The 24,923-nt window shown below is 40.6% G+C and overlaps 1 protein-coding gene across 1 annotated transcript in view; it reads right to left on the reverse strand.

Moving 5' to 3' along the window:
* Window positions 1–24,923, reverse strand: part of IRAG1 (inositol 1,4,5-triphosphate receptor associated 1) — a 1,344,613-nt gene that overhangs the window by 626,323 nt on the left and 693,367 nt on the right. The window contains exon 5 of the mRNA XM_044059494.1: window positions 22,616–22,727. The gene's annotated coding sequence lies outside the window, so the exon portion shown is untranslated. The remainder of the gene's footprint in view (window positions 1–22,615; window positions 22,728–24,923) is intronic.

A 24,923-nucleotide genomic window follows, 5' to 3' on the forward strand; every position in this document is an offset into this window, starting at 1 on the left:
GTGTGTTTACTACTTTGATTTTATTTCAGTGTTCGTGGACACTCTTGTATGCTTAGCATACATTTCAGTATCCACGGACACTGAATTAATTGCTTAATATTAGAGGTGGGCTCTAATAGTAAGCATTGTAGGTTGTGCAACTGTGGGGGCATGTTTAAGCCTCTGTAGAGCACTTAAACACGCCCCCTACACTCACACACGTTTCCTGTGCACGTCGAGGGTGCGGCAGCACACCCTCATAAATATTCATATGGTGCTGCTGCACCATCTGTAAGGAGGATGCTCGGCGCACGGCTAAAACCGTCCTTGCGCCAAGCTTCATTAATCCCGGGGCTTATCTTTTTCTCTAAACTAACCCAATTTTTCTATTTTGTTTATGTTATACCCCATATTTCACTTTGCATGTATTTCACAAGTTTCTCTAACCCAGTGTTCTGTCATGATGGATAGCTCATCTGTATGATTGTCACACATGGATTTGTCTCTGATACAAATAATTTATACACTATAAACAATCTGCTTAATGGCTGTTAATGATTCTTTTTCTTTTCTGAAATGTACTTCTAGCACTGTTACTTCTGTATGCCATAAGTTTTACTCTTGTAAATGTACAATCTTTTTTAGAGTTTTTTTCATGTTTTTAGTTTCTGGTATTTCCCTGCATTTGAGCAGGTTTCTGCTTGTTTGTACCAAGCTGAACTACGGTGGGCTACCAGCCACAACTCTGAGCGATTAGAGGTTTTGGAGCTTCCAAAAAACATAAGTTGCCTGTTTTTTTTTTTTTTTTTTTTTTTTTTGCTTATTTATATTGACTGCACTTTTTTATTGCCTGCGGCCTACTTTTATACTGAATTTATTTAGTGTATACTAAACTACACTGTTGTACTGCAATTGTCTGCTTTACTGTGCCTGTAAAATCAAATTGTATTGCTATTTGTAAGCCTTTTTATTGTTTTCAGTGTTTGTTTCACTGTTTCAAAGCTATCTATCTGTTCTGCTTGTGCTGGTTTTCCCACCAAGCAATGTTTTAATAACTGATCTGTTAACTGTTTAAAACATTCTTTAGAGGCTTCTGGCTGATTTTCTGCTGTTTTAAATGTTTTTTTTTTTTTTTTTTGGTTTTTTTTTAGTGTCTCACTGCTATTTTTCTGCATAGTTCAAATCAAATGCAGGCTGGCTGCTTCTGGAATTATTTGTAGTGGTTTGTTTATTCTGAACACGTTTTCCAGGCCATCTTGGATTGGATTGGGCTTATCTGCTCTTTTGTGAGAGAATTGTGCTGATTGGGACCTGTCTAGTAAAGGGAGACTGGTCTAGAACTTTAAATAAGCATCCTCACTGGCCTTTTCAATCTTTTTAGAGTTTTTTTTCGAGTTTTTAGCTTCTGGTATTTAGGCCCTGCATTTGAGCAGGTTTCTGCTTGTTTGCACATCATGCAGCACAGCTCACTGCCACACAATTGTGCACCAAAGCTGGACAGTTAAATTCAACAACATTTACCCAAAACCCAGGTAGCTCTCCAATTATGGACAGTTGGACTACCCTTGTTTCTCCTGCCAGCCTTGTAGACTTGGGTCTCTTGAGGCAGTGTAGCAATTGCCTCATGTACACAGACAACTCTCTACTAATAACACAGTCTAGTATGGAGTTCAAGAGATGTATTTACACCAAGAATCTAGAATCCATGCTCTTTCTCACTTGAAACAGTAACACGGCAAAGGTTGTCTACTCACCCACCACTATATGCACACATACTACCACTACTCATGCACACAGCATGCATCAAACATGTAAATCCAAATATGCTGAGGTTCTCTCAAAAAACTTACCAAAACACCAGAAACCTCCAAAACACAAGACTGCTACAACTAACACACAACCCACAGCACCCATGAAACATAGCAACATCAGTATCTCATCCACCAAGCCCATAAGGTGTAACACTCAAAAAACAAGTTTTCTTGCCATTGGAGATTCAATAGCCAGACACAGATGTCCCACTCACCAGGTTGGACAAACAGAAAGTCACAGTCAGCTGCCTGTCTGGTGCCAGGATTCGTCAAATCACCCATGCAGTCAGGTCTCTCAGCAACAAGTACTGTTATGACTCTGTCATAGTTCATGCTGGTGGGAATGACCTAAGATGTACCTCACTGGACTATATGAAGACAGAGACATGGTTGAGCTTTTTGAGTATGTGTTCAAGGCAGGTATGTCCCTAGCCTTGAGCAGCATGCTATCCTCACCTAGAATGAGGCCACAATATAAACAAAAAATGATTGATTTCAATAATTAGCTCAGTTTTTGGTGTCATTCAATGGGGATCCAGTTCCTGTCAACCCGAGTAGCCATGGTTAACAAACCTCACTGCTTTACCAGAAATGGTTTGCAGCTGATACCACTAGGATTTTGGCTGCTGGCAAATGCTCTTGCCTCCCCCATAGTGTCTGTTTTAGGCAAGGTCTTGAAAACAACATTACCAACATGAAATTAACCAGTCAGAAAAAAAAGAAAGGGTCATGCTGCTAAATGCTAGGAGTTTAAACCAAAAACTGCACTCCCTGGAAACACTTCTATCACTAGAAGATGCAGTCGCAGACACCTGGTTCAAGGCCTCAGAGAGTACCCCAGCTTTGCAAGGCTTTAATGCCTTCTACACCTTTAGACCACAAAAATAAATGTGTGAAAACCAAAGGAGGCAGTGTTTCAATCTATATTAGAAATAAATTAACCTCCCTTCTAGTTAGACTGGACAATTACATGGAGTTACTCATGTTCCAGGTTATCGTGGGTAAGACCCCCTTTCAAGTCATAGCCAGTTATAGGTCGCCCTCCATGGGTCATGACACCCACTAACTTACTTGTCCAAAATGGAGACAATTCAAATTTTACTGAACACACTGGTTATGGGGGATTTCAATTATCCCACCTTCAACAGGGAAATCTACACTAGCCCTATCTCAGTAGCACAGAAGTTTCTTGACTTTGTTAATTCAAATTCCCTGGAACAAATTGTCCATACCTTGACAAGGGGAACAAACATTCTGGATCTGCTCCTCACTAACATGTCAAACAGATGCACTGCCACAATTGTCAGATCCTCATTAGATAAAACTGATCACAAATCAGTCACCTTCAAGCTGGCACTAACACCAGAACTCCCAAAGGATGAAACCAGACTAAAAAACTTCACTAAGGCAAACTATACCCTCCTAGGAGAAGGTAAAAATGCTTTCCAAGTCCCACCTCAAGCTGGAAGTGGTAAATACACTGAAGCTTACACTACAACCCTGTACAATCACTTTCACAAGTGTATAAACTCAGCTGTATCAGAAAGAATCAAAGCCAGAGCCCCAAGTGAAAACAAGCTGCCATGGTGGACATCCAGCATTAACAAACTTTACAATAAATACAAAATGTTGCTGTCCAACAAAACAAAGGCAAGACCACAACAATGGAAAAGTGCCCTCCTCAGCCTCAACAGGTGAATAAGATGACTTGTCAAATCCTCCAAGGGCTCCTTTGAGAGAAATTTAGCAAATACAGCCAAGGATAACTATAAGGCCTTTTACAGCTACGGAATGTACAAAACCTAAAGGGTAGGACCCAAGCATGTGCAGCACTAGTGGCCAATGGTATCACACACAATGACCATATAGAGATAGCAAACTTGCTATTGGATAGGCTTGGTGAAAATGTGACTCCCTTACCCCCTCTAAGTTACAATAAACCTTCCCCCACACTCCCCCCACCCTAAATATCTAAAGAGCAGGCCCTCAAAGCCCAGTCCAAGGCAAAAAACATAGCTTTTATGGGACCAGACGACATCCCAGGCTGTCTTCTAAAGAAAAAGTAATAAAGTATAGTAGGACCTGGACTAAATCCAAGAGCAGCAATAATAAATAACTAGATGTCCACAGGGCTGAAGTTGGGATAAAATCCAATTTAATAGTAACAGCAATAGTAAAAACTGGTAAGTGCTTTCTGGCAAACCCGCTTCTTCAGACCATAATAAAAATGCACATTTTCTAAAAGCCTTAAATACAACAAACCAGCCATTCAGATAAAAGATACCAAATTACATGATAACATTTAATGATGCAAGCCTCTTTTCTTTAAAACAGGTTTTAAAGACACAGCATTATTAAGACCCATGTGAACATTAGCCCTCAGGTCTAATATCCATCTTAACTCTACATATTCTTTCTCATTAACAATATCACCCTCTCTGATACTACTATCAATTTTATGTAGGACTAAAAACTTAAAGTGGTGGGTGTCAACTAATTCAGACACATGTTTAGCCAATGCATTATCAAGTTTTTTATTACAGATATCGTTAATATGTTCAAGCACTCTTTCCTTCAAGGTGCAATTGGTTTTTCCAATAAAGAACCCTTCACACACAGTACACTGCACTGATAAAAAATTAATCTACTGGGAAGAATATGTAGAGTTAAGATGGATATTAGACCTGTGATTTGGTATCTTTTATCTGAATGTCTGGTTTGTTGTATTTAAGGCTTTTAGAAAATGTGCATTTTTGTTCTGGTCTGAAGAAGTGGGTTTGCCGTGAAGGCTCTTACAAGTTTTTATTATTGCTGTTACTATTAAATTGGATTTTATCCCAACTTCAGCCCTGTGGACGTCTAGTTATTTATTATTGTCTTCTAAAGAAGCTATAACATGAACTGGCATTATCACTAAGTGCCCTTTTCAATCATAGCCTAACCACAGGCTTTGCTTCAGCGGAATGTGTGACGATTGGGGAGAGATGGGCAAAGGCTGCCAGCCTAGTCAAATAGAATTTGATATATAATTCTGGCATTTGTAAATAAATGTAAAATACAGGCAGGTTACTTAAGTGTAAAGAATACTGTGAAATGTGGAACTGCAAAATATGTGACAACATTGCACTCTACTGGCTCAGTGAAGCATGTTGTACCTTTTCATGTTAGAATTCGGCTCCAGGGTGGCTGGATGAAGATTTCATGCCCATTGTTTTAAGGCTAAAGTTTATGACTAGAATTTAGATGTGGAAGGTGCTTTATTGCCCTGGTTTCTGCTAGCATATACATGTGAAATGTCCTGTATTGTAAGTTTCTGAGGAGGTGTTAGATTGCTAAATAATGCATTTTGTAGCCTGAAAACTCAGACCAGGTGTTAAGATGATGCAATATGAATACTGGGAAAACCTAAGTGTCAAAAATGATGTAATTTTGGGAGGGCCTTAGAGACATGTTTGTTAGTAATGTTAAAATGCTATTTTTCACAAGAGACTGAAAAGCATTTTGACTTTGGACATCTACTTCTGCACTCTGCCTTGTGCTCACATGAAAGTTTTAGCACTGTGATTTCTTGTAGGAATGGTTAAAGCTAGTAAAAATTAATTATGTATTTTCTTTGATATCAGACCTGTCCTACTGTATTATTTTAAGTTTCTGTGTGACGTGTGAACTCTTAGATATCTCTGTGGTGTAGTAGTTTTGTCTTGTGTTTTAATTATTTATTATAAATATTTTTAAAACCTTCTACCTGTGGCTGATTTGTGTAGAGATAAGCTCTAGAATACATTGCATATTTATAGAGGTTATTGTTATAGGCCACTCTAAAGTAAGCCTTGACTGTTAGTCATACTACCATTGGATATTAATATTGCACAGTAATAATTGGACACCCTTTTAAGGGCCTTTTAGTAGCTGATATTATTAACTGGGTGGTGACAGTAATTACTACCGTATAGTCTGAGTAAAGGGGCACATCTGGATAATCTGTGTCAGCCTTTCCCAGGAGTGTCTGTGAAGTTGTATAAATATCTTATCTCAAAGTGTGTGTGTGTTGTGTCAGCTACTTGGCAGGGACATGAAGCACTGGTTGAACAGAGAGGGTACTGGAGGTCTTAGCTTGCCCAGTTAGGCTGAGACCTGGACCCTATAGCTGTGCCAGTGGGAGTCTTATTGGGGACCTGGTGAGCAAGAGAGCAACCAGCCCCAGACTGAATGTAATCTCGGTGTGCACTTAAAGGAAATTGTACTTTACTGTGTGTATTAATTATCCTTTCCTCTTCTATGAGATGACCTCCCTGGTGTTAGTGGTGAGGATTGAGGCTCCTTGACTGCTGAGCCAGGGCACGGTCGTCACAAGTGTTTGGTAGTGGTGGGATCTACTTCACATACTAATTGTCTTGTAGTGGTGTGGGTAGAGCAAATTCCTGTAGCTTATGTTCAGTGATCTCTAAAAGTGTTTTGTATGCTAAAACAGCCACGCAGTGTATACTCAGAGTTCAGATCACAATTCTTTTATTTCTTTTGTTAGCTTAGTGTTAGTCAGGGTGAACAGGCAGCATGTCAGCAGAAGAGTATGGAAAGCTGACAAGGAGCCAGCTGGCAGAGGTGTGCCAGGCTAGGAGACTGGTGCATGGAAACCTGACTAAAACAGACCTGATTGCAGCCTTGGTTACAGCTGCATCAGAGAACAGCAGCCTGGGAGACAATCAGACTGACAGTGGAGATACAATATCCTCGGAGAATGGACAGCTCAACCTTTCTGCAGTGGACTTAAAAATCCAGCTGGAGCTAAAGAGACTTGAGTTGGAGGCCAGACATATGGAACTAGAAGCAGCCAAGAAAATGAGGAGTCTACAAGCTGAGGAAAATGAAAGGCAGAGGAGGCATGAGAGGGAAATGCTGACTCTTCTCCAGAGTCATGGAGGTAATGGGGAAGGGAGTAACTGGACCCAAGAAGCACAAAAGGTCAGTAAATTTCTTCCACAGTTTAAAGAGGGGGATAATTTTGATAGCTTCATTCATATGTTTGAGCGGGTATGTAAACAGTATGAAATTGACCAAAGGCTTTGGATATGGTTCCTGACCCCCTTACTCCATGGTAAAGCTGTAACTTCTTTAGCAAAAATGCATGACACTGACTGTTTTGATTATATTGCTATAAAAAAACATTTATTAGAATGTTTTAAGCTAACACCTGAAATGTATAGGAAAAAGTTTTGTGAGCATAGATGCAAGGCAGATGAAAATGTATGTGAATATGTTGTTGAACTGAGCACTTATTTTCATAGCTGGGTGAGTGGATGTCAGGTCACCACTTTTGAAGGGCTGACAGACCTTTTGGTAAGGGAACAAGCCCTTAGCACTTTGCCTGAGGACATGAAGATCTGGTTAGCTGATAAACAGTGTGCTACCTCAGAGGAGTTGGGGAAGAAGGGAGACCTATACCTAGCAAACAGGGCAGCCCTGCACAGGAAAGGGACCCCCAGTACTGCTCATGGGTCTAAAGGAACCCATGGTGGGCAGCACAGACTGCCCCAACAGAATCCGCCAGTAGCAGGGGAAGCCACTAGTCCAGGTACACATCCAGGATCTAGGGTGAAAGGTTTTGAATGCAAGCAGTAGGGCCATGTGGCATACAGGTGTCCACGGAGGCAAGGTGGGGAACAAAAGGTGAAAAAGCTAGTAAGTGGGAAAGACAAAATGCCAATAGTGGGTTGTCTTGAGACAACAGGGGTATGGAACTACCATCCTGCAGATGTCCTGAGAGGGAAGGATTTGGATGAGGCAGTACTATGTACTTATGCAGTTACATTCAGTGAGGCTAGGAGACAAGCATGTGGGTCTGCTAGCCTGGGGGAGACCCAGACAGACTGCATACTTGCAGCCAGGACTGCTGAGGTGGTTACTTCAGGGAGTGAGCTATGCTGTAGCAGTGAGACTGAATGTGAGCCACAGCTGCTTGTGGGTGCTGATGTTCCCTTGGACAGGGTAACTGCAAAGTTAGAGGTGAGTAGTAGTACCTAGGCTGACAGTGAGGCACCGCTGTCAGAGGTTGCCAGATTTCCTGTGGAAGGGGAGCTGGGAAGGGTTACAAGGAGTGACTTGAGACAGGCTCAGCTCTCAGCCCCTACATTGCAAGGCCTGAGGCAGGTAGTTAGGGAGGCACCTGATTCTCATGTGAAGGGGGAATCTGTATACTGGAACAAAGAGTTACTGTACAGAGAGTGGACCCCTGAGGGAGGGCTAGAAGGTGAGAGAGTACAACAGTTGGTAGTGCCTAGAGCTTATCCCCTGATGCTTTTATCCATAGCCCATGACATTCTCTTTGCAGGTCATATGGACATAAAACATACAAAGAGACATATTATGCAAAACTTCTATTGGCATGGAATTTCCAAAGATGTAACAGGGTACTGCAGGACCTGTGAGCAGTGCCAAAAGGTAGGCAAGGCAGGAGACAAGGTGAGAGCTCCTTTGATGCCTTTGCCTGTGATTGAGGGGCCATTTCAGAGGGTATCTATGGATATTGTGGGTCCTCTTGAGTACTCCAAGTTCCACAGGGAAAAGGTATATCCTAGTGATTGTAGATTATGCTACACTAAACCCTGAAGCAGTGGCTTTGTCTTCCATTGAGGCAGAGATGGTGGCAAATGCTTTGCTAGAGATTTTCAGCAGGGTAAATTTCCCAAAGGAAATACTGTCTGACATAGGTGCCAAGTTTATGTCAGACTTGCTGGCTTGTCTGTGTAAGTCCTTTGGGGTGAAGCACATGAAGACCACCCCCTACCATCCCCAGACCAATGGTCTTGTTGAGAGGTTAAACTCTACAATCAAGTCCATGCTATGGGCATTTGCAGATCAGTTTAAGAGGGAGTGGGACAAATATTTGCCCCATCTGTTGTTTGCTTACAGAGAGGTTCCCCAGGAATACAAAGGTTTTTCACCCTTTGAGTTGCTGTATGGGCATAGGGTGAGGGGACCTCTAGATTTAATTTGAGATGAGTGGGAAGGTGAATGTGAGTCTCGCAAGGAGTCTGTTCTGGCATATGTCCTGAACCTCAGGACAAGGCTCAGGGAACTCATGGGCCTGGCCCAGGAGAACTTGGCAGAGGCCCAACAACAGAAAAAGGTGTGGTATGACAGGAATGCTCGAGCTAGAGAGTATGCTTTAAGGCAGCAGGTGATGGGTCTCATTCCTGTCACATACAACAAGTTGCAAGCAGCTTGGGAGGGACCCTGCAAGGTGGTAATAAAGGTAAGTGATGTTAACTACATGGTGCAAGTGCTAGGCAGATGGCAGGGGCACAAATTGTACCATGTTAACATGATGAAACCTTACCATGATAAGGAGACCCTTGTGCTGAGCATTTGCAGTGGATTGCAGGAGGAGTCTGAGAGAGATCTTGTGACTGATCTCCTCAGTGAGGCTCGGGCTGACACCTCGTTGGAAGGGGTAGCAATGTCCCAGCAGCTATCTCCTGCCCAGGTTCGGGAAATCCAAGCAGTGTTGTAGGAGTTTGGGGGCATGTTCATCGGGAAACCAAGGAGCACCCACCTGGTGCAGCACCAGGTGGATACAGGACCCCAAAGGCCTATCAGGCAGGCCCCTTATAGGGTGCCTGAGAGAGTCAAACAGACTCTGAGGGAAGAGGTACAGGAGATGTTGGAACTAGGGGTGACTGAAGAGTGCAATAGTCCCTGGGCCTCCCCAGTGGTACTGGTGCCAAAGAAGGATGGCATCACCAGGTTTTGTGTGGATTACAGGAAATTAAATAGTCACACAGAGTCGGATGCTTACTCCATGCCTAGGAGAGATGAGGCCCTAGAGCAGCTGGGTGGGGCTAAGTATCTTACAACAATTGATCTTACCAAGGGTTACTGGCAGGTGCCCTTGACTCCCAGTGCTAGAGAGAAGTTCATAGGTTCATAGGTTCATAGGTAGGTACTAGGCTACCGGCCCTAGGGCCTATACAAGCTTAGCCAAAAAGGTACCTTGGCTTTTGCCACCCAAGAAAATTATTTTCCTGTGCCACTGTCGAGCAGAGCCACAGAAGTGATCCCCGGGGTGCATTTCCTATTTCCCATCCAATCAAGATTTTTCTTGAAGAGTACTAATGAAGAGTTTTGTTTGATATAGATAGGTAGTTTATTCAAGATTATGGGAAGTCTCTGGGACAGGAATCTATCCCTCCGGCATGTTCTGCTTATTGTGGTGACAAGGTTTAGGTCCCTAGAGCATGTAGCTTGAAGGGATTGGGACTTCTTTAAGTGGAGCATGTCCAACAGCTCTGGGTTTGACATAGCTTTGTATGTTAGGCAGAGATCACCTCTGAGTAGGCGATATGCAACGGAGTAAAGCTGGAGTTTTTTTTGACGGTCTGCATAGGGCATCTGTTTGAGGCTGTTAATCCTCTTTGTGAGGTATTTCTCTGAATTTTCCATTTGTTGTAGATGTCTTGTGAGGTACATACCAAAAGGGGCGTTGTACTCTATCATGGGTCTAATGAGTAATGAGTAGAGGGGAACAATTATCTCTTTTTTTCTGGATGAGAAACCTTTCATGATGAGGTGTGCCATGTAGAAGGATTTCCTGACTACTGTGGTGATGTGATTATCAAAGGAGAGACTACTGTCCACCTGTGTCCCAAGGTCTCTTATCACACTTTCAGTGTTAAGTATACTACCACCTATGTTGTAGTTCTGGGGTACAGAGTTTTTACCAAAGGGGATGACAATGCACTTTTTGGCATTGAGCTTGAGGCTATGGCTTTGAAACCAGGCATCTGTCTCAGTGAGGCCCTTTTGTAGGATGTCCACATCGTTAGGAGTTTCGATTATGGCTCCTAGTTTGCAGTCATCTGCGAACTTCATTAGCCAAAGACCTTCTGTGTTAGCCTGTACTTCAGAGAAGTAGATACCAAACAGGAGAGGACCCAGGACTGAACCCTGTGGTATTCCACTTGTCACTGGTCTGAAGTCAGATTTGAAGTCTGCTACTTTCACAGTGTGGGTTCTGTCAGTGAGCCAATTCGCAACCCATCTTGTGACATAGGGATTTATACCTAGTTTAGTGAGTTTATCTATAATTCCAGAGTGGGGGATGGTGTTGAAAGCCTTGGCAAGATCTAGATAGGCTGTATGAACCACCTTACCCTCGTCTATGGCTTTGGTGACTACTTCAAAGAAGTCTATCAGGTTTAGGAGACATGATCTGCCTTTTACAAACCCAAACTGGGTGGGGTCCAGAGTTTGGAGATTACCAATGTCTTTGTTTATAAGTTCCATGATGATACATTCCATGGCCTTGCAGATCAGGCTCGTCAGGCTAATGGGGTGGTAGTTCCCAGGGTCTGTGGTGGCTCCCCCCTTGTGGAGTGGGATAGCCATCACTGTGCGCCATTCAGCTGGCACAAAGCCTGAGGTGAGGCTATGATTGAACATGGTACTTAGGTGGGGTGCCAGTTCATTCTGTAGTTCATGTAGAATGCAGCCTGGGATGTTGTCTGGTACCATGGATGTTGTGTTCTTGGCTTTGGAGAGTGTGTTTTTTACCTGTGCATGATTACAGGAACTTTGCATTCTTCCATTATAGAGATGGGTTCTTTAGGGGGTGAGAGGGTGGTAAATTTAGCACTGAACCTATCTGCCAGGAAGTTGGCAATATCAGTTGGGTCTGTATATTTAGTGCCATTGTGCTGTAACTCAGAGCAGATCTGAGTGTTGCCATTGAGATTCTTGACATAGCTATAGAATGCTTTGTGGTTGTCTTTAGAATCAGTGGCAATTTTGTTTTCTTGTCAGCCTCTGTGACTCCTTTTGGGTTGTATGAGTTCACAAAGATGCCCTTTGGGATGAAGAATGCCCCAGCGACTTTCCAGAGGCTGGTTTACATATCTTAGCAGGAGCAGGAGGGTTTACCCTTGCTTACATGGATGGTATTGCTATCTACAGCCATTCCTGGTCAAAGCACCTTCAGCATGTCAGGGAGGTGCTGGGCAGACTACAGAGGACAGGGTTGACCATTAAGCCGAGCAAATGCCAAGTGGGTATGGCAGAGGTCTCCTACCTAGGACATAGAGTGAGGAGTGGTAAGATAAGGCCAGAACCTGCCAAAGTGGAAGCTATTCAGGCATGGCCTGCACCTGTTACCAAAAAGCAGGTGATAGCATTCTTGGGGACAGCAGGGTACTACAGAAAGTTCATTCCCAATTATAGTACCATAGCTGCTCCCCTCACAGTCCTGACAAGGAAGTGCAGGCCAGATAAGGTAATGTGGACCCCAGCATGTGAGCAGGCATTTCTGAAGCTTAAGGAAGCTTTTGGAGGACCCCCTGTGTTAGCCAGTCCAGACTACAGCAAAGACTTTGCTGTGCAGGTGGATGCTTCAAACTATGGGGTGGGGGCTGTATTTAGCCAGATTTCTTCAGAGGGAGAAGAGCACCCAGTGGTTTATCTCAGTCACAGGCTCCAACCCAGGGAGGAATGCTATGCAGTGGTAGAAAAGGAATGTCTAGCCATAGTGTGGGCACTACAAAAACTTCAGCCTTATCTGTATGAAAGAAAATTCACTGTGATGACAGATCACAACCCTCTAACATGGTTAAACAGAGTCAGTCAGCAAAATGGCAAGTTGCTAAGATGGAGTTTGGGGTTGCAAGCATATGATATGTCAGTGCAGCATCACAGTGGGAGTAGAGATGCCAAAGCAGATGGGCTCTCAAGACAGGGAATGGGGTGAGGTACACCCAGATAGACCTGACACTCTCAAGCCACGTTTCTCAAGGGGCACTTGAAAAACTTGCTTGAGTTCCCCAAGCAGGAAGAGATGTGATGATTGGGGAGAGATGGGCGAAGGCTGCCAGCCTAGTCAAATAGAATTTGATATATAATTCTGGCATTTTTAAATAAATGTAAAATACAGGTATGTTTCTTGAGTGTAAAGAATACTGTGAAATGTGGAACTGCAAAATATGTGACAACATTGCACTCTACTGGCCCAGTGAAGCATGTTGTACCCTTTCATGTTAGAATCTGGCTCCAGGGCGGCTGGATGAAGATTTCATGCCCATTGTTTTAAGGCTAAAGTTTATGACTAGAATTTAGATGTAGAAAGTGCTTTGTTGCTCTGGCTTCTGCTAGCATATTCATGTGAAATGTCTTGTATTGTTGTAAGTTTCTGAGGAGGTGTTACCCAATTGCTAAATAATGCAGTTTGTGGCCTAAGAACTCAGACCAGGTGTTTAGATGATGTAATATGAATACTGGGAAAACCTAAGTGTCAAAAATGATGTAATTTTGAGAGGGCCTTAGAGACATGTTTGTTAGTAATGTTTAAATACTATTTCTCACAAGAGACTGAAAAGCATTTTGACTTTGGACATCTACTTCAGCACTCTGCCTTGTGCTCACATGTAAGTTTTAGCAATGTGATTTCTTGTAGGAATATTTAAAGCTAGTAAAGATTAATTATGTATTTTTCTTTGAAATCAGACCGGTCCTACTGTATTATTTTAAGTTTTTGTGTGATCTGTGAACTCTTAGATATCTCTGTGGTGTAGTAGTTTTGTCTTGTGTTTTAATTATTTATTATTAAATATTTTTAAAACCTTCTACCTGAGGCTTATTTGTGTAGAGATAAGCTCTAGAGTACATTGCATATTTACAGAGGTTATTGTAATAGGCCACTCTAAAGTAAGCCTTGACTGTTAGTCGTACTACCATTGGATATTAATATTGCACAGTAATAATTGGACACCCTTTTAAGGGCATTTTAGTAGCTGATATTATTAACTGGGTGGTGGCAGTAATTATTACCATATAGTCTGGGTAAAGGGGCACAGTTGAAGAATCTGTGTCAGCCTTTCCCAGGAGTGTCTGTGAAGTTGTATAAATACTTATCTCAAAGTGTGTTTGTGTGTTTGTGTGTGTGTGTGTGTATGTGTGTGTGTGTGTGTGTGTGTGTGTGTGTGTGTGTGTGTGTGTGTGTGTGTGTGTGTGTGTGTGTGTTGTGTCAGCTACTTGGCAGGGACATGAAGCACTGGTTGGACAGAGAGGGTACTGGAGGTTTTAGCTTGCCCAGTTAGGCTGAGACCTGGACCCTATAGCTGTGCCAGTGGGGAGTTTTATTGGGGACCTGGTGAGCAAGGGAGCAGCCAGCCCCAGACTGACTGTGATCTCTGTGTGCACTTAAGGGAAATTGTACTTTACTGTGTGTATTAATTATCCTTTCCTCTTTTATGAGACAACCTCCCTGGTGTTAGTAGTGAGGATTCAGTTTCCTTGATTGCTGGGCCAGGGCACAGTCATCACAGAATGGAGAACAGAAACAGTTATTCCCCTCCATGAAGGTGGCCAAGCAACAGACCTGGGGAATTAGAGACCCACAAACCTGACCAGTCTCATTTGTAAGGCCATGGAACGCATCATTATGGACCTCATAAATAAATACAAAGGTGACCTCCACAGCCTGGATCTTAACCAATTCAGCTTTGTGAAAGGCAGATCCTGCCTGTTAAATCTGGTAGCCAATGATGAGGGCAAATCTGTGCACATAGCATACCTTGACTTTGCAAAGGCTTTTGACACAAACCCACAGTCAGGCAATACCGATAAACCGAGGAAACGGTATGTACTATATTAAGCACCTGCAGCAATGAGAAAGACCTCAGAGGTTTCTAACAAAGAAAATCAAGGGGCTCCAGCATGTGCCTTACACAGAAGTTCCTGTCACTATACTCCATATGTCTTCTTAGGGGACACTTGTTCCTAGCTTTCAGAGCAATCCAAGACCCAAACCTAAAGAACTTGCTGGATATCCGTAAATCAGATGGGATTAGGGATACCCATTCCAGGGACCTAACTATGGCCTGCAACTTAAATAAGACATGCTGGAGGGACAGCTTTATCTCCCAGTGAATGCCACATCTTTGGAGCAGGCTAACAAGTCTTGTGAAACAGAGCACCTCTATGACACTTTTCAAGAGGAACCTGAACGAGTGGATGGGGTACTATAAACGTTTACCAGGGATAGTGCCCACAACCCTCCTGGACATGGGCAGCCATCACTAAATGCAATCTTGGGTATTAACTAGCATTTCTATGGTATTACATCGGGATAAAATGGCTAGATTTAAAATGACCTCTGGGTTGATAGCCTGGTAATCTCCTATGATCCTATGATCCTTGTTGATCACATGTAATAAAATTGTAAATGTAAATGTCATTTACTGGAGCTTTTCTCCCAAGCGCTCCAGTGAAAATTGACCTTGCCCAGTTAGGTTTTCCTAGTAAACAAAAACAAATAAATAAATAATGAAGCATTTGTACAAATTGTAATGCACAGGATAAAATGCAGTCATCATACACACAAGCATACACACACACACACACACACACACACACACACACACACACACACACACACACACACACACACACACACACACACACACACACACACACACACACACACACATGCACACATACACACACTTTATTGAACATCGCATTCAAATTACTAAGATTATTTAAATCCAAAAATAAATGTTTCCTCAGATTCATTAAAGTCAAAAATCACCTTTACTACAATGAACTAAACTTATAGACCTTTTTTTGCACTCAGTTTAATTTGCCATCAACCTTCCTTTTAGCTTTCTGATTATACCTTGATGAAGTCTACAACCCACCATGTTCTTAGCCCCTTTTATCCATATAGTTATGTACTTAAACCTGTGACAAACAAACACACACTTAAAAATAAATAGAATAAATACTGAAAAATGAATCACATTTCTATGCCCAAAGTGCCTTAAGACTACACTTCTATAACATGCACAGTGAAACTGCATACTTTGACGGTAGAGGCACTAAGGTTAATAGACCTGATATTATAGTGGACACCGCATTGGTTTCCTTCATTAAACCTCTGTGTAATGTGTCCCTTTGTCTGAGTGGGTTTTGTTGGGGTTGCTGGTTTTCTCCCATATACCAAAGGCATACACTTAGTGTGATTAGCAACTCCTAAAATGGCCCATAGCCATAGGTGTAAGTGTGTGTGTGTGTGTGTGTGTGTGTGTGTGTGTGTGTGTGTGTGTGTGTGTGTGTGTGTGTGTGTGTGTGTGTGTGTGTGTGTGTGTCATGGACTTAATATCTTATCTGGTAATAATTCTGCCTGATACATAATGCTTGAAAGAAGAAACACTGTTTTTCTCTAATTCTGAAATGGAAAAAGTGGACATATAAACTGATTGGGTGACTGGATGGATGGACAGACTGATAGATTTAAAGAATCATGTATTATGACTGAACTTTTCACCTACTTTTCTACACCTCTGTTGTTTCTGAATGCCAAAAAATACTTGAAATAGAGCCGGTGAATGTGTATTCAAACATGGATTGTGTTTCATTTTTATGTATCATTACCATAGTAACTATACATAAAGTTGAAATGGGAATAATAAAGAGAAACTTGTGTGTGAAGGAAATCATGACAGGAGAGAGACAGACAGAAAGAGAGAGGGAGAAAATACTGGTGGTAATATGGATTTATGTTGGTTCAGACTGAAATAAATGACTTTTCCTACATTCAGAGTGCTTTTTTTGTGGGCGTGGTACTTTTGGCTGGAACCTGTATATTTTCACTGGATTAGAGAACCAGGCATGGGTTGTTTTTGGAAGCTTTGTTAGAAGTAAGTTAGTCATTTTTTATTTTTGTGGAAGTGGTTTACAATGAAGTGCCATGTAACTTCAATAGTTAATTGAGCTCTGTGACATTCAATAAAAATGAGCCATTTTTAAGAGTACTTTTGTGTGTTTGCTTGCTTGCATATTTGAAGTTTTCATGAATTGCTAAGGTGCATTCTGCTGAACCAGGCCGGTGATTACTATTGTTTAATTTTCCTAACATCTGTACCTTCCTTACAATAAATAATGCAGTGCACACTCTATGGTGCATATAATAACTTTATGAAACATAAGGATAGGTGGTTCCCACACTTCTACCATTTAGTAAAGATAAAGCACATACTTTCCTCATCCAACATTTTTCTTAATATCAGGAACATTCTTGTCTTCATTTCCTGTTCTTCTGTAATATAGCTATGCATTTTTAGTATCATTAGTGCTTGGATTTCTGTGTTTTCTTTCTCTCTTTTTCACTGTTTGCTATCCACCCCTTATGATCACTTTGCATCCTACAACCTAAGATTCCAACTTTACAGGAGACTGTATACAAAACAACTGACAATATGTTGGCTGAGACATCTCTGTTTGATACTGCTGTTGCCACACTATCAGCTGGTACTGTACCAAGCAAACACACCTTAACATAAAGGTACTGTACCAAGCAAACACACCTTAACAAAAAGGTACTGTACCAAGCAAACATGCATTACCATAAAGGTACTGCACCAAACAAACATGCCTCACCATAAAGGTACTGTACCAAGCAAACATGCATTACCATAAAGGTACTGTACCAAACAAACATGCCTTACTATAAAGGTACGGTACCAAGCAAACAAGCATTACCATAAAGGGACTGTACCAAGCAAACATGCATTACCATAAAGGTACTGTACCAAACAAACATGCCTCACCATAAAGGTACTGTACCAAGCAAACATGCATTACCATAAAGGTACTGTACCAAACAAACATGCCTTACTATAAAGGTACTGTACCAAGCAAACAAGCATTACCATAAAGGGACTGTACCAAGCAAACATGCATTACCATAAAGGTACTGTACCAAGCAAACATGCCTTACCATAAAGGTACTGTACCAACCAAACACGCATTACCATAAAGGTACTGTACCAAACAAACATGCCTCACCATAAAGGTACTGTACCAAGCAAACATGCATTACCATAAAGGTACTGTACCAAACAAACATGCCTTACTATAAAGGTACTGTACAAAGCAAACAAGCATTACCATAAAGGGACTGTACCAAGCAAACATGCATTACCATAAAGGTACTGTACCAAACAAACATGCCTCACCATAAAGGTACTGTACCAAGCAAACATGCATTACCATAAAGGTACTGTACCAAACAAACATGCCTTACTATAAAGGTACTGTACCAAGCAAACAAGCATTACCATAAAGGGACTGTACCAAGCAAACATGCATTACCATAAAGGTACTGTACCAAGCAAACATGCCTTACCATAAAGGTACTGTACCAACCAAACACGCATTACCATAAAGGTACTGTACCAAACAAACATGCATTCCCATAAAGGTACTCTACCAAGCAAACATGCCTTACCATAAAGGTACTGTACCAACCAAACATGCATTACCATAAAGGTACTGTACCAAACAAACATGCATTCCCATAAAGGTACTCTACCAAGCAAACATGCCTTACCATAAAGGTACTGTAGCAAGCAAACATGCACTACCCTAAAGGTACTGTACCAAGCAAACGTGGACTACCATAAAGGTACTGTACCAGGAAAACATGCATTACCATAAAGGCACTGTTCCAAGCAAACATGCCTTACCATAAAGGTACTGCACCAAGCAAACATGCCTTACCATAAAGGCACTGTATGACGCAAACATGCATTCCCATAAAGGTACTGTACCAAGCAAACATACATTCCCAGAAAGGTACTGTACCATGCAAACATGCATTCCCATAAAGGTACTGTACCAAGCAAACACACACTACCAAAAAGGAACTGTACCAACCAAACATGCACTACCATAAAGGTACTGTACCAAGCAAATATGCATTCCCATAAAGGTACTGTACCAAGCAAACATGCAGTCCCATAAAGGTATTGTACCAAGCAAACATGCACTACCATGAAGGTACTGCACCAAGCAAACATGCACTACCATAAAGGTACTGTACCAAGCAAACATGCCTTGCCATAAAGGTACTGTACCAAACAAATATGCCTTACCATAAAGGTACTGTACCAACCAAATATGCATTACCATAAAGGTACTGTACCAACCAAACATGCATTCCCATAAAGGTACTGTACCAAGCAAACATGCATTACCGTAAAGGTACTGTGCCAAGCAAACATGCCTTACCACAAAGGTACTGTATCAAGCAAAGATGCATTACCATAAAGGTACTGTACAAACCAAACATGCAATTCCATAAAGTTACTGTACCAAGCAAACATCCATTACCATATAGGTACTGCACCAAGCAAACATTCATTACCATGAAGGTACTGCACCAAGCAAACATTCATTACCATAAAACAGGGGGAGTGTATATTCTCAAATAAACATAACCCATTGTGGGGTCACAGAGTTAACCAAAAGAACATATTATCTAGTCTTTTGTTAACACATGATTTTCTCGGCCCTACACAAACTTGCTTATAATCCCTTTAATAATGAAGGGCTGCTGCCAGTTATGCAAACATATAATTTCCTTTTCTACTACAGCTCTGCATTTACTCTACACTATGACAGTGTCTGGTTTCGTCTGAATTATCATGGTTATTTTTTATACCAGTACATAGCCAGATTTGGTGTTACTATGCAGAATTTATTTAATTAACTATTCATAGTTCTATTAATTCATGAGGGAATTCTGTAGCATGTCATACAATGTAAAAGTCATTCTGCAAATCTTATTAATATAAATAAGTCATTACTTTTAAAAGGGAAATAAATGACTGAAGATAAGCTGGTCAGTTTCCTTTTCAGTGAAGAATCAGAAATGTAGCTTCCTTACCGCACTTAGCATTAATAGGAATCCTTTGCATAATCAAAGTGCCATATATACAATAGGTTTGCTACAAGAAACAAGCATGCATATTGCATATTACTTTGTATATAAGCTGGTCAAATACATGTAATCAGAATTATAGTTGTTAAATTCCACCAACAAAATCACGCATGCTATATTATTTTCAGCCATCTTTTTGTACTGGTAGCTCATCCCCTTTCTTCCAAGCTCTTGTTATCCTATGTTGAGTGTTAGTACAAATGTAATAAGCAGCTTCTGCTTCACTCTAGCAAATTCTAATGTGTCACATAGCACCTAACCTGGTCAGGCACACATGGTTACACCATTACATACTCATGCTTTAACATACCATTCACCTTACGGTATAATACTAATGTCTGTGTTTGAAGTTATACTCGTATCGCTTTTTATATGCATGCGTAAAGAGGCGGAAATTCTTGCATTTAAATTGTTTTGTATTTGTTTTTATCTAGTTTCATACAACATCTGGCACAAAGTCTGGTCATCATAATAAAAATCTTACACGCTATTTCCTGTTCTTCTCATCTCGACCCACAAATGAGTCGGCAGGAAATACAGCATTGACCACATGTCATGGGTTGCCTGTTATATTAATACAACTAAACTGGCTATATCTGTTACTACACTGTACATGGACTACTGTTTCTTTGCAGCATTTTATTATAAATTTGTATATAAACACAGCGGTAGAAAGAAATGCTCTGAACTTCATCATAATGTCTGCTTCTTTATTACAGGTGTTGCATTAGGCAAAACATTACCTGATGTTTTCATCAACTATACTTTGTATCTGAAATAAAATAAATAAGATTTACAGGGCTGAAAGCAAAAAACTCATTTTATTGATACCTACTTTGTCTGTAATTTGATTATGTGAGCACTGTGTAATGTCTTCTGTCAGTTCTGTTTGTATCAGATGCTATAGATAGCTCAGTAAGCCAAGCAAGCAATGAGCAAAGCTTTCATTTTGAAGAAGATTATGCATCATTCTGCAGCTATAATACTGCGAGTCTAATTCCATCTACTGATACACAGGTGCCTAAACTGAGCATAGATTTAGAAAAAAATTAATCCCTTCAAATTTAATGAAGAAAGGAGAAAGACAAATTATTGTGTGTGTGTGTGTGTGTGTGTATATGTGCACATGCAAAACCATTTACTTGTATTTTCTCCAAGTACTGAAATCCTTGGAATTGAATTTATTAAATAGCAAATGGCATAAGGGTCTATGGAGTGGGGGCTGCCCCATGTATAATACACTAATTTCAGACAAATGTTCATTTGCAACCTTGTGATCACTGTTTTGAGCATCTGAAATAGAACATCTGATATATTTCATAAGATCCATTATATACAGATATAGCATAATTCTATGCATGAAAAAGCAAGTCAAGCTATGCAACTAACCAGTTACATCAAGCCTTCTTCTCCTGAAAATGAAAAATGCAGATATAGCTATAATGTAAAATATTTTGTTGCATTTGTAGCACTTGAAGGGTGTCTATATTACAAGATCGAATGCTTAGGTGATCGAATACCTGGGTCTATATCACGTAGTCGAAGTATGACGACTTTGAACGTTATATGGTCGAGACCATATGTTCAAACTTGTCATAGTTCAAATACAAAAAAAACAAAAAAAAAACAGGAACAACTTCCTGACAGTTGTAAGCAAAGGGGGCTAGCCCCACCACACCCCCCGCTCTTTAAATATACCAACTCTGAGACCGTGCTACAGTGCAGTAAAGGGAAAATTCCCTTTACCGCATTGTAGTGCGGTCTCGGAGTTGGTATATTTATGTGGGGGTGCAGGGGAGCTTGCCCTCCTGATTACAACCCTTTATTTTCTTTTCTGTTGTTTTTTTTTTTTTTTTTTTTTTTTTTTACATGTTCAAAAATTCTGTAAGTTCGAATATATAGGTTCGAACATATAGTGTTCGAACTTACAGAATTTCGACTATGTGATATAGACCCTCAAATACTTAAACATCGAACTTGTAATATCGAACCCAAAAATGTCAAATAGCACAGATAAACAAGTCGGTCGGCCCAGGAAAAAAAAAACTTTACACCCAAATTAAGTGGGGGGGCTTCACCCCCACACACCCTGATGTGGGGGGATTGTGCCCCCCACACCCACCCTAACTAAATATACCAACTCTGAGATCACTTTACAGTAGACAAAAACAGCAAAATCCAGCAAACGGCCAAGGGAAATCTTTCCCTGTGTTAGATCAGCCATTCACTGTTTTTTGCTTTCGATATTACAATTTGATGTATAGGTGTTCGATCACCTAAGCATTCAATCTTGTAATATAGACCCCTTGAAGGCAATCCTGGGAAACCACTGAAACCACTGGTTGTTGTCCCTGTGCTACTATCTTATTCCTCACATTCATACTCAAATCTTGTAATAATATTTATTCTCAGTTGTAACCTAGAAAATGCAAGACATTAATTTGTCTTTGAAGAGGTGTGCTTCATTCTGATAAATCAGAAATACATTATTTCTAATATATTCTTTCTAATATACTTTAAAGTAGAAGTACAACATTTCCTAAAATGGATTTCAGCCAAAGCCACAAGGCAGCTAATCATCTGCAATGCACACTCAACACCTAGAACTGGTGTAGCAAAGATGAAGTAAATGGATATATTTTACAAAGGACATGATTTGCAACTTGATGCAATATTTTGTTATAACAATAGGTTTGCCTTAAAAATCCCATTTTTATACACTGTAAAATCATTTACTGTATATTCCCACAGCAAGTTTATTATAAATATATTCTATATTTTGTTCTGACATAACACTGTAAACTTTGATGTTTAAAATAGAAAAGGTAATACCATGTTTCATGTTTTATTCCCTAAAGGCACAACACTCTGGCACATTTAAAGCTTAGTGGATAAAAAGAGCTTTTCTCATTCTTTAAAGCACTCATAACAAAATGTCCAGGAAATGAAAATCTCATAGCCTAAGTCCATAAATGGGAAAAGTATTTGGAAGTTGCAATTTTTCCTTTGTAACATTCTCTGCCCTGATCAGGACAATTCTGCAGATGTGGCAACTTACCCCGCTTAACTGAATATTAGCTAAGTAGTGTTTCAGGCAGTGTGTGGAGGGACTATGTCTTATTCTTGTAGAGACTGGCAAACATCCTCTCCCATATGAAGAATCTTCACTGCTGTAAGATGCAAAAGAAGTGCATTTTATTAGCAGCTGGAAAATAAATAGTAAAAAAGTACATTATTAAATGGTTATCTTCATCATGGCATGGTATAAAATTCTAATATTTCTAAATTATCAGCATTCAGCACTGGTTAGCCTCTATTATTAATAAGTATATTTTGAGTCTAACATTTTAGTTAAGATTCATGGTATGCTACCTCAGATGACATGGAGAAAATATAGTATATCAGAATGGCTAAATAATGCCATGTGTATTCTATTTCAAATTGCTTAAACTAACTACCACAGCACACCAGCTCTAAACCAAGAACACCAAAGCACTGTATCTCAGAGTTAAACAACTGAATATCTGCACATTCATCTGTTATAAATGAATCGTAACAACATGATCTAAACAAAACAATGAAACATGACAGCGGTAACAGCACTTCGCTCACCCTGCTCCACATATCACTATCAGTATGCGTCACTACTCAGAAATCTAGGCACTTTCTGAAATAATCTGATGTCTAGAAATAACAAAGCATGATAGTTCCAAAATGGCTCCTGAGAAGTATTCAACTCCTCTGGTTTACCCTCACACAATTATGATTAAAACCAGTGAAAGCTTTTGAAAGCAAACAGCATTTAGACGTAAAAGGTCATACAAAAATGTCTTTTTTCCAAGGGTTCAAGCTCTCTGTTCCTTTCCCTTTTTTTTGGGGGGGGGGGGGGCTACATCACCACCCTAGCAATTTGACTTCAAGAGAAAACTTGGAGAGTCACATACAAATGAGCACACAAATGTATGACAATCACTAGTGTTTCACAAGCAAGCAGGCATGGATTCCTCCAAAACACATTTCTCACTACTGTGTTCTCCACCTTCCTGTACTTGGCAAAGCACAGCCTGGGCCATAACTGCCTTTGTTTATGTGTATTGTCATTCCTGAATTAGTTGCTGGCTTTACATTTGCTTCCTCCCTGTAAGTAAACTCATTTAACTAATATCCTGTTGCCGAAGGCAAGCTTTATTTAATCAATCTAGCTTAAATTCACACCATGCCTTTTATTTGCTTAGCACTCACAAGATGTAGGTTCATAGGTATATACTAGGCCAAAGATCACCAGGGCCTTTATAAGCCTAGGTGTGCAACCCTATCCAGTTGTGTCCCCATGTAATTTGGGTGTCTATTAAGATGGATATGTTAGTTTGGAGGTGATTAAGGTCTTTGTGTGAGGAGTATGTTAGTTAGGTAATATTTTACTTACTGTCTGCTTCTGTTCATTAGAGACATGGGGAGCCAGATGGGGGGTGGAGGTGAATGTATGACTTCCCATCCAGTGGTCAAGGTTAAATTTGGATGAGGTCATGTATGAACTTTGCTTCACATGGATTGGAAGACTATTCCATAGCATGTGGATCCTTTGAGACACATATCGGTCTCACCAGAATGTTCTGTTTATGCCACAGGTACATTTTAAATCCTTGTGTCTAGTATTTCTAGTCTTGTTCATTTTGTGAATGTACAAAAGCTCAATCGGGGCTGGATCTGAGGGTGAATTATATGCTAGGCATAGATCGGCTCTCAGTAACATGTAGGAGAATGAGTAGGGACTTAAGGCGGTCTGTGTAGGACAGTGTGTTAATACCCAGGACTGTCTTAGTGTGGAACCACTGTATGCATTCCAACTGGTGCAAATGTCAGGTCAGGTACATGCAGAAGGGGACATTATACTCAATGATGGGTCTGATAATGGATGAGTAAAATGGTACTATAACTTCTTTGGACCTAGATGCAGTATCCTTACTTTTAAGTTGGGCAACATAGAATTACTTTTTTAGTATCTTCTATATGTTTTAGTTGAAGGCCAGGTTAATGTTTGCATATTTTCCCAGATCCCTAACTATGGGTCAGCTCCTAGGGGTGTTTTATTGATGGAGTAATTGACTTGTGTGGATATTTTCCTATGGAGCACTATAATGCACTTCTCAATGTTACATTTCAAACCATGGCTTTGGTACCAGTCATTTTTCTGTGTTAGGGCTTCTTCCATGATCTATGATAGCTCCCAATTTACAGTGATCTGTGAACTTGGTGAACCAGAGGCCCTTAACATTAACTTTGACTTCAGAGAAGTAGATGTCAAACAGGAGCAGCCCCAGCACTGATCCCTGAGGTACTCCACTGATGACTAGTCTCTTGTTGAA

Source organism: Protopterus annectens, chromosome 17.part0, assembly GCF_019279795.1.
Source record: "Protopterus annectens isolate FY-2018-M chromosome 17.part0, PAN1.0, whole genome shotgun sequence".
Lineage (NCBI taxonomy): Eukaryota > Metazoa > Chordata > Ceratodontiformes > Protopteridae > Protopterus > Protopterus annectens.